This window comes from Gigantopelta aegis, chromosome 6 (genome assembly GCF_016097555.1).
Source record: "Gigantopelta aegis isolate Gae_Host chromosome 6, Gae_host_genome, whole genome shotgun sequence".
Classification (NCBI taxonomy): Eukaryota; Metazoa; Mollusca; class Gastropoda; order Neomphalida; family Peltospiridae; genus Gigantopelta; species Gigantopelta aegis.
In genome coordinates, this window is record NC_054704.1 from 98184238 (window position 1) to 98197389 (window position 13152).

Genomic DNA, 13152 nt, shown 5'->3' on the forward strand with positions numbered 1-13152 from the left:
ACTATTCAGGTTATCCCCGGTAGGTTCGCGTTTGAACCTCTCGAGGGTCCTGTTTCGCTCTTTGAATGCATCTTTGCATGTCTCATTGAAACGCTTCGGTACTGCCGAAGTCTTAGGAATAGTTTCCTCTGCAATATCTTTCAAGATGGAGGTGAACAAAGACATGCGATCATCGGCACCAGTCATGGCAGTTTGTTGCAGTCGAGTGCTGCATAGATGCCGAAATTGATCCCAGTTTGCCCCTGTCAACTTCATCTCTGAACCCTTTCAAGTGATGGAGGTCCATCATTCTCTAAAATAATTGGAAAGTGGTCACTACCACAAGGGTCTGGACAAACTTTCCAGGAGAAATCAAGACAAAGTGATGGACTACAAAGGGTTAAAATCAATGGATGTGAAAGAACCACTTGCAGGATGAAAGTATGTATGACTTTTATCATTAAGTAATATTAAGTCATTTTTGAGAATTAAGTCTTCTAATTGTTTACCTCTAGTGTTTATGTGATCGCATCCCCACAAAGTGTGGTGTGCATTAAAATCTCCCATGATAATAAAGGGAGTAGGGAGTTGATCTTGAAAGTCCCTAGTGTAAAAATTGTAATTGTTTCGAGGGGGTAAATAAACTGAACAGACTAATAGTTTTATGCGCCGTGACCTTTACGGCAACAGCTTGTAAAGTCGACTTTAATATGACTTCACTCTGGGGAATGTTTTCATTTACAATAATGGAAACGCCCCCAGACGCTCTGTTTTCACTCTGTTGACATTTATGGTAGAGATTAAATCCTCTGATGTTAATACTGTCAGTATCGTTCAGGAAAGTTTCCTGAAGACACATTGCAAGAGGATTATATTTTTGAATTAGAAGACTTAATTCATAAAAATTGGGCCTAAGCCCATGACAGTTCCACTGGATAACTTTATTTTCCATCGGAAGTATGGGTTTTATCTTTGGCTTTGCTGGTGGTCTTTGTGATCGGCAATGATCTGGAGATGAAATATCCACATCATCATCATCGATATCAGCCAAAGTATCATACATATTGCTGATCGGGACCGAACGTAGTTCGATCTTTTTCAGCCTACCAGACAGTACTTCTGTAGCTTTCTTTGTGTCATTGCCTGTCTTAGGGAGACTAGTGCTCGACCTATTTGGTGGATTTTTAAAATGCAATAACACTTGAGTTTCAATTTCCTTTTTTTTGGGGTGTCATTTTTTGTTTTTGTGCTGCTTTTTGCGTCTTCTCAATATCAGACGGTTTCTTGTACTTGGCTTCATCACAATGCAAGGTGAGGTCTGTGTTGACTGCAACACTTTTAGTGGCGACTTTGGCAGCAGCATGTCTTGACACCGACTGTAGGTGTTGCTGTCTCCACCAATCTCCTGGCATCCGTTTATTTTGTACCTTCACCTGTTGAACTCTTTTTTCCAGCTTCCACCGCGGACACTCTCGCGAGTATGCACAGTGGTTGCCCTTGCAGTTGAGACAAAGTATATCGTTCTTACATGGTCAAATAGACCACAACGAGCGCATGTAAGTTTTCTACGACATGTGTTCTGACCATGGCCAAACCGCTGGCATTTGAAGCAACGCAAGGGGTTTGGAATAAAGGGTTCAACAGGAATATTAAGGTAACTGGATTTGACAGATTGAGGAAGGGTAGGGACGTTAAAGGTGAGGATACAAGTATTCGTCGGTAACAAGTCATTGTTTCGATCAACCTTTATCCTCCTCACCGCAGTAACACCCTGAGAACTTAAATTTTCGCAGATTTCTTCTTCAGTAACACCTTCCAAATCTCTGCATGTGATCACTCCCTTTGGCGATTTGAGGGAGGTATGCTGAGTTACTTAAAACTGTCGACTTGAGGCAAGTTGAATGCTTGTCGGTTGAACATTCAACCAACAGCCCATTTTTTATTTTATTTTTATACTGATTTTGGCTCACCAGCCAAGCCAACAATTGCCTTTTGAATGGCAAACGGGGATAATTTGTTCAAGGCCCCATCATCAGTAGAACTGATGACAAGAAACCTTGGCCAATTTTGTGAAGACATCACTTTGGATTTCTTCACAGTATATTTTGATTTCATGGAGTCCTCGTCCAAAGACAAGAAGTCCGAAACTTCGGTGTGGACCCTTTTCAGGGTCCCATCAGAATTTGATATTTGAGTTTTTGGTTTGTCCATATTTAAATGATAAAAGGTTCATCAACCATGCTCCCCACCCACCACCGAGTCCAACAAGGGAACATGGTGCTGCGGATAACCAGCAGACAGCCATGCCATGGATACATGGTTGATATACTTGGGCATTAAGAAAACAAAATCGCCCAATTGACCCTAGCCACCGCTCCAAGAGCAACAAATACATATGGTATATAAAACAGTGTTTGCTCTTGACTAATGTAAACAAAACAAATATTGTATGCTCTCGAGCTTGGCGTGACCAGCCGATTGATCAGGTCGGGCCATTCCTGACCTCTCGTCTACGTGAACTCCGGGCCAAAGTGGTGTATTGTCAATGGCAATATACTCGGTTGCAGATATTAACCATAACTCAACCACCAGGATCCCATCATCCACTTCACGGGTCGCACCTCACGGCAAACAAGGCGCCTCGTACGAGGAGTTGTGCATTTATTGGCCATTCTATATAAAAGAATGTTCACCCCTGCACCACGGTGAGGTTAATGCACAAGCAGGGGCTGGAAGCATGCATTGTTTCTTTTATTACTCTGTATTCCAGTATTGTCCCCCATCCCTTACTTGCTATGATAATAAATGTAATGATTTTGTATTAAAGTGACATCACTACACAGGTATATGTCTTTCAATACTTTTATACAGGTACATACAAATGGATTGCAAGAAATTATGTATTAACTTTGGCTTTCACTGTAATCTCAAACACGTACTACTGATGAGATTAGGAAGAAATTCCAGAATTTGAAACAAAGAGGTACGGGGATATGTTCATTTTATCTAAACTTTTAAATTAGTTAATAAATTATATGTAGTACAAAACAAAAAATTGCATACCCACATATAGTATTAAATGTTTTAATATGTTATAAATTATAGTTATGAATGTAAAGTAATTGTTTTTAACATTTACGCACATTTCAAAGTATGCCTGTTATTGTTCATTCATTTGGTGCAGAATAATAAAGACAATGAACAATGCATTTTTTAATTACTTTTTTTTGCAATATTTTTATGATACATTATAAAAGTCTTGTAATAATTACATTTAATGGTTTCTATTTATAGCAAAGGAAAAAATTACTTATTAAGAAGACCGAAGACTGGTGGTGGGTCCCCATTGCCATCAATGACGAAAATTAATTGCTTATTTTTGTATCTTTTCGGGGAGGAGGAGGGAATATCTGGTGTCAGTGGAGGGATTGACAGCACTGGTAAGTGAAATGAATGAAATCACTGAAGAAGTATGTGCAAAGAACCCATATTACCACAGACAGTACTCTTTTTTTTTCCCTTTCAAAATAGTAGGCAACTTTATAAAACCTGTGGGAACTGGACATAACCTTACATTACATGTGTTTCTAGCACCGTATGGATATTATCATACATAATGAAAGAAAATGTCTTTATTCAATTTCATGTCAATTATACACATTTATATTTGGAATGTAAAATGTATATTAAAAATATCCCTACTTAAACCTGTTTGGGGAAGTTATACTTTCACATCATGTTTTCACATCAAAGAAAAAAAATTCATACATGTTATAATAATTGTCATTTTGAAACCAATCTTGTAGTCATTTACCATAATTATGTACGGTGCATTTGTGTTTGCAGAAGGTGTCATCTAGCAAGAAGACTCGTGTCTGTCTCTTGAATTGGAACATGGTAATGCACATTTTTTAGTAAAGATACATGTATGTGTACAGTTACAAAAACGTTACCCAACAAACACTTAAACATTTTATAGATTTCTTAACAATTCATGACTTCAGAAATTATTAATTCATTGAAATGACAATAAAATACTACCTGTAATCACGGATAATCATTGTTTGTGCACATTTTTCTATTTATTTCACTTAAAGTTATGATATATGTATAAACAAAATTCTTTAAAAAATTGTGTTTTTATTAGTAATTGTTTCAAATTTAATTTTTCGAACTGTTTATTATTTCTTTAGGTTCATGTAGGTATGAAAAACAAAAACAAGGCAAACTTCGCTGATTTCCACAGTTTGTGTAAGCTTTTTGTTATTCATACCCTGATGAATCAAACTGAAATAAATGTTTATTTGTTGTCTTTTAAAAATCTTTTCAGATTTTGATGCGACTGGAAATGAAGTGTAGCCTATACATGTAGAGGATGATGGTATCCATTTTGTATTATTCCTAACAATTAAATAACTTTTTAAAGTAAATAAATGCCAAGATATCATAACTAAATACATTTCTGTATTTCCAAATGTATGTGTGGCACCTCATTTCTTGAATATATTTGTTATACCTTGTTTACACTGTTTGTTAGTCATATTAAACTATTTACTTGTACAATGACATGGGGTCTAATGCAGATCAGCAATAATATTACTGGTGATTACGTACAAACAGGCAAATAACTCAAATGTCTTGTACACATTTTTTTGAATTTTCAAAGATGTTTTTCTTTTTCTGTATAAAAAACCATAATATACGAAACTTTATACTTATATAATTATTTGATACAACTTATAGCACAAGTACATTTCAAAAGCTGACGTACAAAAGACTGTACCTGCAAAGAAATTGAAACGTTCAAATACGAAAACAGGTACTACAGAGCTGTTACAACTAGATATGGATGTCTGCAATTTTGAGAAAGAAAAGCTGATTGCAGAAACATACAAAATAAATGAAGAATTAAAACTAATTCTGTTGAAACAACAATACTATAAAATGAAAACTGACAGGGAACAGTGGCGAGACGCTGGTCATATTTTTTCATTACAAGATATGGCAACTGGTAATGAATTGTAAACTTGCATGTATTCATGATGATACCTTTGATGGTATGAACAACTCTTCATTTTAATAAATTTAAATTTACTCGAAAAGTTTTATAAGCACCAATTTTTTCGAGTCCAGACTCGAGACTCTTAATAGACTGAGTCTGGGCTCGAAATGTGTCACGAAGCGTAGCTGAATGTGGGTGCTGTCGGATTTCTTTCTGTACTATGTGGACATAAATACGCTCTCATTACAGTCAGAGACCAAGCTATGTATTTTTGTTCGCAATTCTCGACAACCAAAAAGTTGCCAAAGATCACGTGAACTACGTCACGAAATAGGTCACCGAGCTTTGTAATTCTTGCGACGGAATGTCACGAAGCGTAGCTGAATGTGGGTGCTGTCGGATTTCTTTCTGTATTAGTGATTAATATGTGGATTTTTTTTAATCAGTTAACTCGAAAATGATCGATGTAAAGTATTTGATGTCAAACATAGGATTGTTGTGGTATTAGAGCGGAAATCTTTGCCAACTTTTTGGTTGTCGGGAATTGCCAAAAAAAATACATAGCTTCGTCTCTGACTGTAATGAGAGCGTATTTATGTCCAGGAAGAAATCCGACAGCACCCACATTCAGCTACGCTTCGTGACACTCCGTCACAAATTACAAAGCTCGGTGACCTATTTCGTGACGTACATCACGTGATCGCCCACTGGGCGTTTCCGCCTAGTAGACGGAATGGCTGAGTGGGCGATCATGTGACGCAACGTCACGATATAGGTCGGCGAACTTAGAATTCTGCTGTCCGGAGTTTACCGAAGCTTAGCTGAATGTGGGTGCTGTCGGGTTTCTTTCTGTAGTGTGTGTATTAGTGATTAATATGTGGATTTTTAAAAATCAATTAACTCGAAAATGATCGATGTAAAAGTATTTAACGTCAAATATAGGATTGTTGTGATATTAGAGCGGAAATCTTTGCCAACTTTTTGGTTGTCGGGGAATTGCCAAAAAAATACATAGCTTGGTCTCTGACTGTAATGAGAGCATATTTATGTCCAAATGTCTTTACAGTCGGAGTACTCGGGCTACATCAGTGTTTGTAATGTCTAAAAATTCAAAAACAAATCTATTTGTCTCTGTGTTAAATGTTTGTAGAAAAAAATATATATTTTAGGAAATAAAATGAAATTTAACCTACTATAAATATTAGAACGATCAAAGACACGTTTAATATACAGCCAGTAATATTGTATGCCAAATATATTAGATATGTAATTACAATCGTTAAAAAGTCTCTGTTTGTCGATAACATCTTAAAAATTGCAGGTATTTAGAAAGAGTATTTGAAACATGCAGTGCTGATCTAAAACTTAAGGTAGAGAAGCTGAAACATGAACTGGAAAGGTTGGAAAAGTCTTTGTAAGTCGATAAGATCTTAAAAAGTGAAGCAAACTGAGGAATGTCCCTTTAAGATGTTATCGACTAACAAAGACTTTTTAACGATTGTAATTACATACCAAATATATTTTTCTGCATAACATATTGGTAGCTGTATATTAAACGTGTTTCTGAACGTTCTAATATTTGTACTAGATTAATTTTCATTTTATTTCCTAAAAAATATTTTCAAAATCCAGTTTGGGTTTCTTACAAATTTAAGACGACCATAAACACATTGAATATATACAGACATTGATATTCTAAACAAGAAAATATGTAAGTTTAATCGTAGAAATATTTTATTCGTCGGAAACATCTTACAATGTAGCAAACTCAGGAATGTCCCTTTAAATTTAAACAAAGATGCTGGAACCGATTACGAGCTTGACACGCTGACGAGCTTCCACAGAGGTATCTACGAGAAAATGATTATTTCGTACACATCCTGACGTCCGAACAGTTTCAGACAAGTTCTGCAAACTCGAAGAAAATAAGTCTAACAAAAGGGTCTTGGGGAATAAACAAAGAAATCATGTCAAGGCAGTCCTAGAGGAGTGGCAGTCATCCTACAGGCGGTGCAGGAAGGATGAAGTAATCTTATGCCATGCCTGCATCAGCCATACATATTTGACGCATTCATTTATTTCGAAGAACCCTCCTCCTCAGTGTGAACATTGTCAGTGTACACTGACTGTGCGCCACATTTTGGTAGTGTGATCATCTCAAGCCGACGAGAAATGAGGCAACAGAAATGTTTTGGAATCATTTAAATTACATCCAGAATTAATTGAAAATTTTTTAAACACTTTGACTTCTATACAAAGTTTTAAAATATACTTACCTTGATTTCATGTATTATATTATACTTTTCCCCTGTGGTTTTACATGACTATATATAAATAATACTTCTATATACTTACCATTTGTGACACCCAATAGCCGATATGTATTATTGTGCTGGGGTGTCGTTAAACATTCATTCATTCATTCAAATAATTTCGTACATACGAAAAAACATTTTACGAAATAAAATGAAATTTAACCTACTACAAATATTTAGAACGATCAGAAACACGTTTAATATACAACCACTAATATATCATGAAGGAAAATATATCTGAAATATAATTACAGTCGTGTTAGTCGATTACATCTTTAAAATTACAGCAAACTATCCCTTTTAATCCAGACGCACTTTTGAACACAATTTGGTTTCACAACACTGAACTCATGGGATTTAGGGCTTCAGACGAAAACCGCCAATTAAAAGGGAGTGCTATAAATTACAAACAGCTGAAAATAGCCAAGAATACCTGGAATTTTACGAATGTACTAGCAAAACAAGAGATGGGAATAATGCACACATCAGGCCATTTAATCCCAAAATGTTCTCAAGTGCCGAAAATCCTAATCGATGTCCCATACAACCATATACATTGTATGGAATGAACAGACCAAACGTCATGAACACTCCAGGTTCACCTTTCTACATTGCAGGAAATCACAATTACCCGGAAAACAAAGACGCATTGTGGTTCAAATCACAGCAGATTGGCATCAATAAACTCATGACAATGGTGAAAACCATGACACAATAGTCCGGTTTGTCTGGCAAAACGACACCATTCCCTTCGACAAAACGTGTACTCGTTTGTTGCATGCGGGTGTTCCTCCGAGTACAGCCAACAAAAGAATATGTATATCATGGGTAGATAAGTTTCGGTGAGCATAAGCATTCGATTCTAAATCATATCAATATTTATACACAGACAATTGTTATTCAAATAGCTATCTTTTTATTAGTATTTCTACGCTTCAAATGAACACTAAACTGGCCGCTTTGTAGCAAAAAATCACTGCACGTGCGTAAAAAACTGTAGCCATGCATCAGCAGTAAATATTGTTAACTACGTCACCTGTTTCGGTGAGTGAAACGTTTAGTGGTATAGCTTACAGCCAAAACTTTCTAACACAAAACTTTTCAGTGTTTTATCAAAACATGTATGGTGTTCAACAAAACATGCCCTTAAATAATTTATCAAAAATAATTTAAATATTTTAAGACAAATTACAAAATGGAGTCCTCGAGAACCAATGTTAACAGACAACATTTAAGGAACACGAATATAACAATTCTGATGTCTTGCAGTTGTGTTAATAGTTGAACCAATCTAATTAAAATTAGCTCCACTATTACATGTGGATCTAACACCAGCCAGTTGGAGCTCATGTCCACCAATCAAAACCTTACTTGCAGAATCCTGCCAGTGATTTAAAAATAATTTGAAAACATTCCGAATTATCCTGAGGGTATACGACATGTTTCATGTGAATTACCAATGCCTTATTTAGACCAGTAGAACTAATTTTAATCGGATTGCTAACAACACTGCGTAGTCCCCAATGTCCAGGTAACATTTTGTCTGTAAATAATAATTTAAATATTGGACTATCACACTTCGCCTTTTATAACATTATTTGGGAGCACACAAATTCTAAAAATATCGGGCGAGTCTATTTTAGTGGCCGCAGTACAGCGAACCATACCAATACGTACGGGATGGGTTATCAGTCTTCAATTTTACATTAAAAATTATTTATTTATTTATATAAAAAAACTAAATCAGTCTTCAGTTTTACATTACAAATTATTTATTTTATAAAATAAAACATGTTTTAAGGCATCCGTAATTCACACGAGTAAGGTTTTGTTTGGTGGACATGAGCTCAAACTGGCTGGTGTTAGATCCACATGTAATAGTGGAGCTAATTTTAATTGGATTGTAGTTGAACAAATGAATAGTTATAGTGGTAAAATTGTTTGGTTAAAAAATATAAGCTGCATTCTGAATTTTAATAAATATACAAACAGATGATATCCAGAAATATGTTTATGTCAAAACATATAAGGACCATATATTTTTGGCAAGTATCTGTAAAGAGAGTTTTGCCAGCAGACGCCGTGACAATCATGAGACTTCAATAACAAATAGCAGTACAGCTGAGAACAGAAAAAAATAATTTTAAAAATAAGTTTTCTTTCAAATAACAGTCTTCGAAAATCATAGAAAAAGGGTATTAAAAAATGTGCCGTGCTTATGACTGAGTAAAGTTCGATCTTGCTTTTTTTTGTTGCTCATTTTAACCTTATTTTTACGAACATTTCTGTCAATGTGATAGACATTTGTTTACTTTTCCCCATGCAAAAGTCAACGACGTCAGAAATCTTCAAATGTACGTACTTGTTGAGCACAAACGACGATAATATTCTGCAAAATTGCACTGACTAAAATCAAACTACCACACACAATCTACACCATACAGTGAAATCTCTCCATAGAAAAAAAAATCATTGGCACGTGTCGAAAAACCAGAAAGTGTTGTGAGCGGGTTGTTTTCTGAAACAAAAATACTAGTGGAAGATTCAATATTTCGCTTCAAGTTTCTTCGAAAATTGGAGGAAACAATTCTCCACCTAGAAATTTTCTTCCGATAATTGACTCGGAGAGTGAACTTGATTGACATTAAATCAACAAATTATATTACAATGTAACAATGAACTTTAGAAAGGACACCAACATGTGCAAGTGCCCGCCACATCCCGTTTATTTTTACCATTCGTTAGTCACAATTGGAAATGTTATTTTTGATTGAAACTACATTTAACCGTTTAATTTTATTATTAAAACCAATTTTATTATACAAACGTTATTTTTTGTCTTTATTTTTGATATATTAATTTAATTTTTTTTATTTATGTTTACGATAGACCATCAATAATATGATTTGTTAAAAAAAAGGATACAATTTTTTGGGTTAATATTACACATAAATTTATGTAGCATACTAAAACTGGTATATATAACAAATGCAGAAATACATACATGTCGTTTTGAGGGGTTTTTTCCTTAAAGGGACATTCCTGAATTTGCTGCACTTTTTAAAGGCATACTGTCACCGATTTTTTGACCTTATTTCTCTAAAAATGGATAATAAATCAAAATTACATTAATTGTTAAAAACCAAATCTAGCTATCACCTTAACTGAACCATGATGGAGTGAAATCCATGTCAACCCTCTCGGCAATTTTTAGTTTTTGAATTCTGGACCATTGCCATAATTCAATTATTTTTACAAAATATCATTAATAAATGGAGTATGGTGGTTATGAAGATGGTTGAATAAAGTACATTTAGGGACAAATCAAATAATTTTTGTTCAAGTAATACTTTATTAGACTTTTAAATACGTCAGTGGTCTGTGACAATATGCCTTTAAGATGTTATCGACTCACTGAGCCTTATTAACGATTGTTTGTTGTACAGTACATGAAATTGGAGCATCCCAGTGTCTTTTTATCAATTGCCAATAACAATGTTATATTAGTGGTTGTATATTAAACGTGTTTCTGATCGTTGTAATATTTTTACAAGGTTAAATTTCATTTTATTTCCTAAAATATAATTTTTTCGTATGTACGAAATTATTTGAATGAATGAATGTTTAACGACACCCCAGCACAAAAATACATATCGGCTATTGGATGTCTCAAATATGGAAGTATTATTTATATATAGTCATGCAAGACCACAGTGTAAGGAGCTGTGGGGAAACAGTATAATGAATGTTTAATGACACCCCAGCACAAAAACACACATCGGCTATTGGGTGTCACAAATAATGGTAAGTATATGGAAGTATTATTTATATAAAAACCACAGTGTAAGGAGATGTGGGTGAAAAGTATAATACAATACATAAAATCAACGTAAGTACAATATAATACATAAAATCAAGGTAAGTATATTTTAAAAATTTGTATAGAAGTCAAGTGTTTTAAAAACTTCAATTAATTCTGGATGTAATTTAAACGATTCCAAAATATTTCTGTTGCCTCATTTCTCGTCGGTTTGAGATGATCACACGCTACCAAAATGTGGCGCAGTCAGTGTACACTAACAATGTTCATACTGCGGAGGAGGGTCCTTTAAAATAAATGAATGCGTCCAATAGTATGGCCGATGCGGACATTGTATAAGATTACTTCATCCTTCCTGCACCGCCTAGGACGGCCTTGACAGAATGTTTTTGTTTATTCCCAAGTATGTACGAAATTATTTCACAACAGAATCCAGATTACGCTCTATATAAATATTAAAATGACCAGAAACACACTGAATGTACAGACACTGATATAAAAAAATATATTTAATATGTAAGTTTAATAGTAGAAATATTTTATTACTCGGAAACTCAGGAATGTCCCTTTAATGAATTGTTCGAAAAATTTAACATATCGCTCCAACTATATTCACAAAGAAAAATGTGTGACATCTTCACAAGAAATAATACATCCCGGTTATTTAATATATCTAGAGATCCGAACTTTACAAAACAACCCCCTGCGTGTGCATTAACCTCATCGTGGTGCAGGGGGGAGGGGGTGAACATTCTTTTTATAGAATGGCCAATAAATCCACAACTCCTCGTATGAGGCGCCGTGAGGTGCGACCCATGAAGTGGATGATGGGATCCTGGTGGTTGAGTCATGGTTAATGTCTGCAAACGAGTATATTGCCACTAACAATACACCACTTTGGCCCGGAGTTCACGTAGACGGGAGGTCAGGAATGGCCCGACCTGATCAATCGGCTGGTCACGCCAAGCTCGAGAGCATACAATCTTTGTTTTGTTTACATTAGTCAAGAGCAAACATTGTTTTATATATCATATGTATTTGTTGCTCTTGGGGCGGTGGCTAGGGTCAATTGGGTGATTTTGTTTTCTTAATGCCCAAGTATATCAACCATGTATCCCTGGCATGGTTGTCTGCTGGTTATCCGCAGCACCATGTTCCCTTGTTGGACTCGGTGGTGGGTGGGGAGCATGGTTGATGAACCTTTTATTCAATAAATATGGATAAAATTAAAAATTTAATTCCAAATACTGATGGGACCCTGAAAAGGGTCCACACCGAAGTTTCGGACTTCTTGTCTTCGGACGAGGAGTCCATGAAATCCAGAAAAAATGTGAAGAAATCCATAGTGATTTCTTCACAAAATTGGCTAAGGTTTCTCGTCATCAATTCCACTGATGATGGGACCTTGAATAAGCTTTCACCCTTTCTCATTCAAAGGGCAATCGTTGGCTTGGCTGGTGAGCCAAAATCTGTCAAGAAAATCAAGAATGGGTTGCTGGTTGAATGTTTAACCGAAAAACACTCAGCTTGCCTTCTCAAATCAACAGTTTTCTGTAATGTCGCAATTAACGTAACTGCTCATACCTCCCTCAATTCATCAAAGGGAGTGATCAGAAGTAGAGATCTGGAAGGAGTCGGTGAGGAAGAAATATGTGAAAATCTTAGCTCACAGGGTGTTATTGCCGTGCGGAGGGATAAAGGTTCGTCGCAACAATGACTTGTTACCGACGAATACTTGCATCCTCACATTTAACATCCCTACCCTTCCCCAGTATGTCAGAGCTGGTTCCCTTAATATCCCTGTTGAACCTTTCATTCCAAATCCCTTGCGTTGTTTTAAATGCCAGAGGTTTGGTCATGGAAAGAACACATGTCGTGGTAAACTTACATGTGCTCGTTGTGGTCTTTTTAACCACGACAGCAAAACATGTTAAAGCGATGCCAACTGTCTCAACTGCAAGGGAAACCACTGTGCATACTAACGCGAGTGTCCAGGGTGGAAACTGGGAAAAACAGGTTCAGCGGGTAAAAGTACA

General features: G+C 35.7%; 1 long non-coding RNA gene across 1 annotated transcript; it reads left to right on the forward strand.

Annotated features, from left to right (window-relative positions):
* Positions 1 to 2371: 2371 nt before the first annotated feature.
* Positions 2372 to 4473, forward strand: LOC121374035. The gene is made up of 4 exons (XR_005958176.1): positions 2372 to 2962; positions 3274 to 3419; positions 3826 to 3876; positions 4310 to 4473. It is a non-coding gene; the product is annotated as an uncharacterized LOC121374035 (long non-coding RNA).
* The last annotated feature ends 8679 nt before the right edge of the window (positions 4474 to 13152 follow it).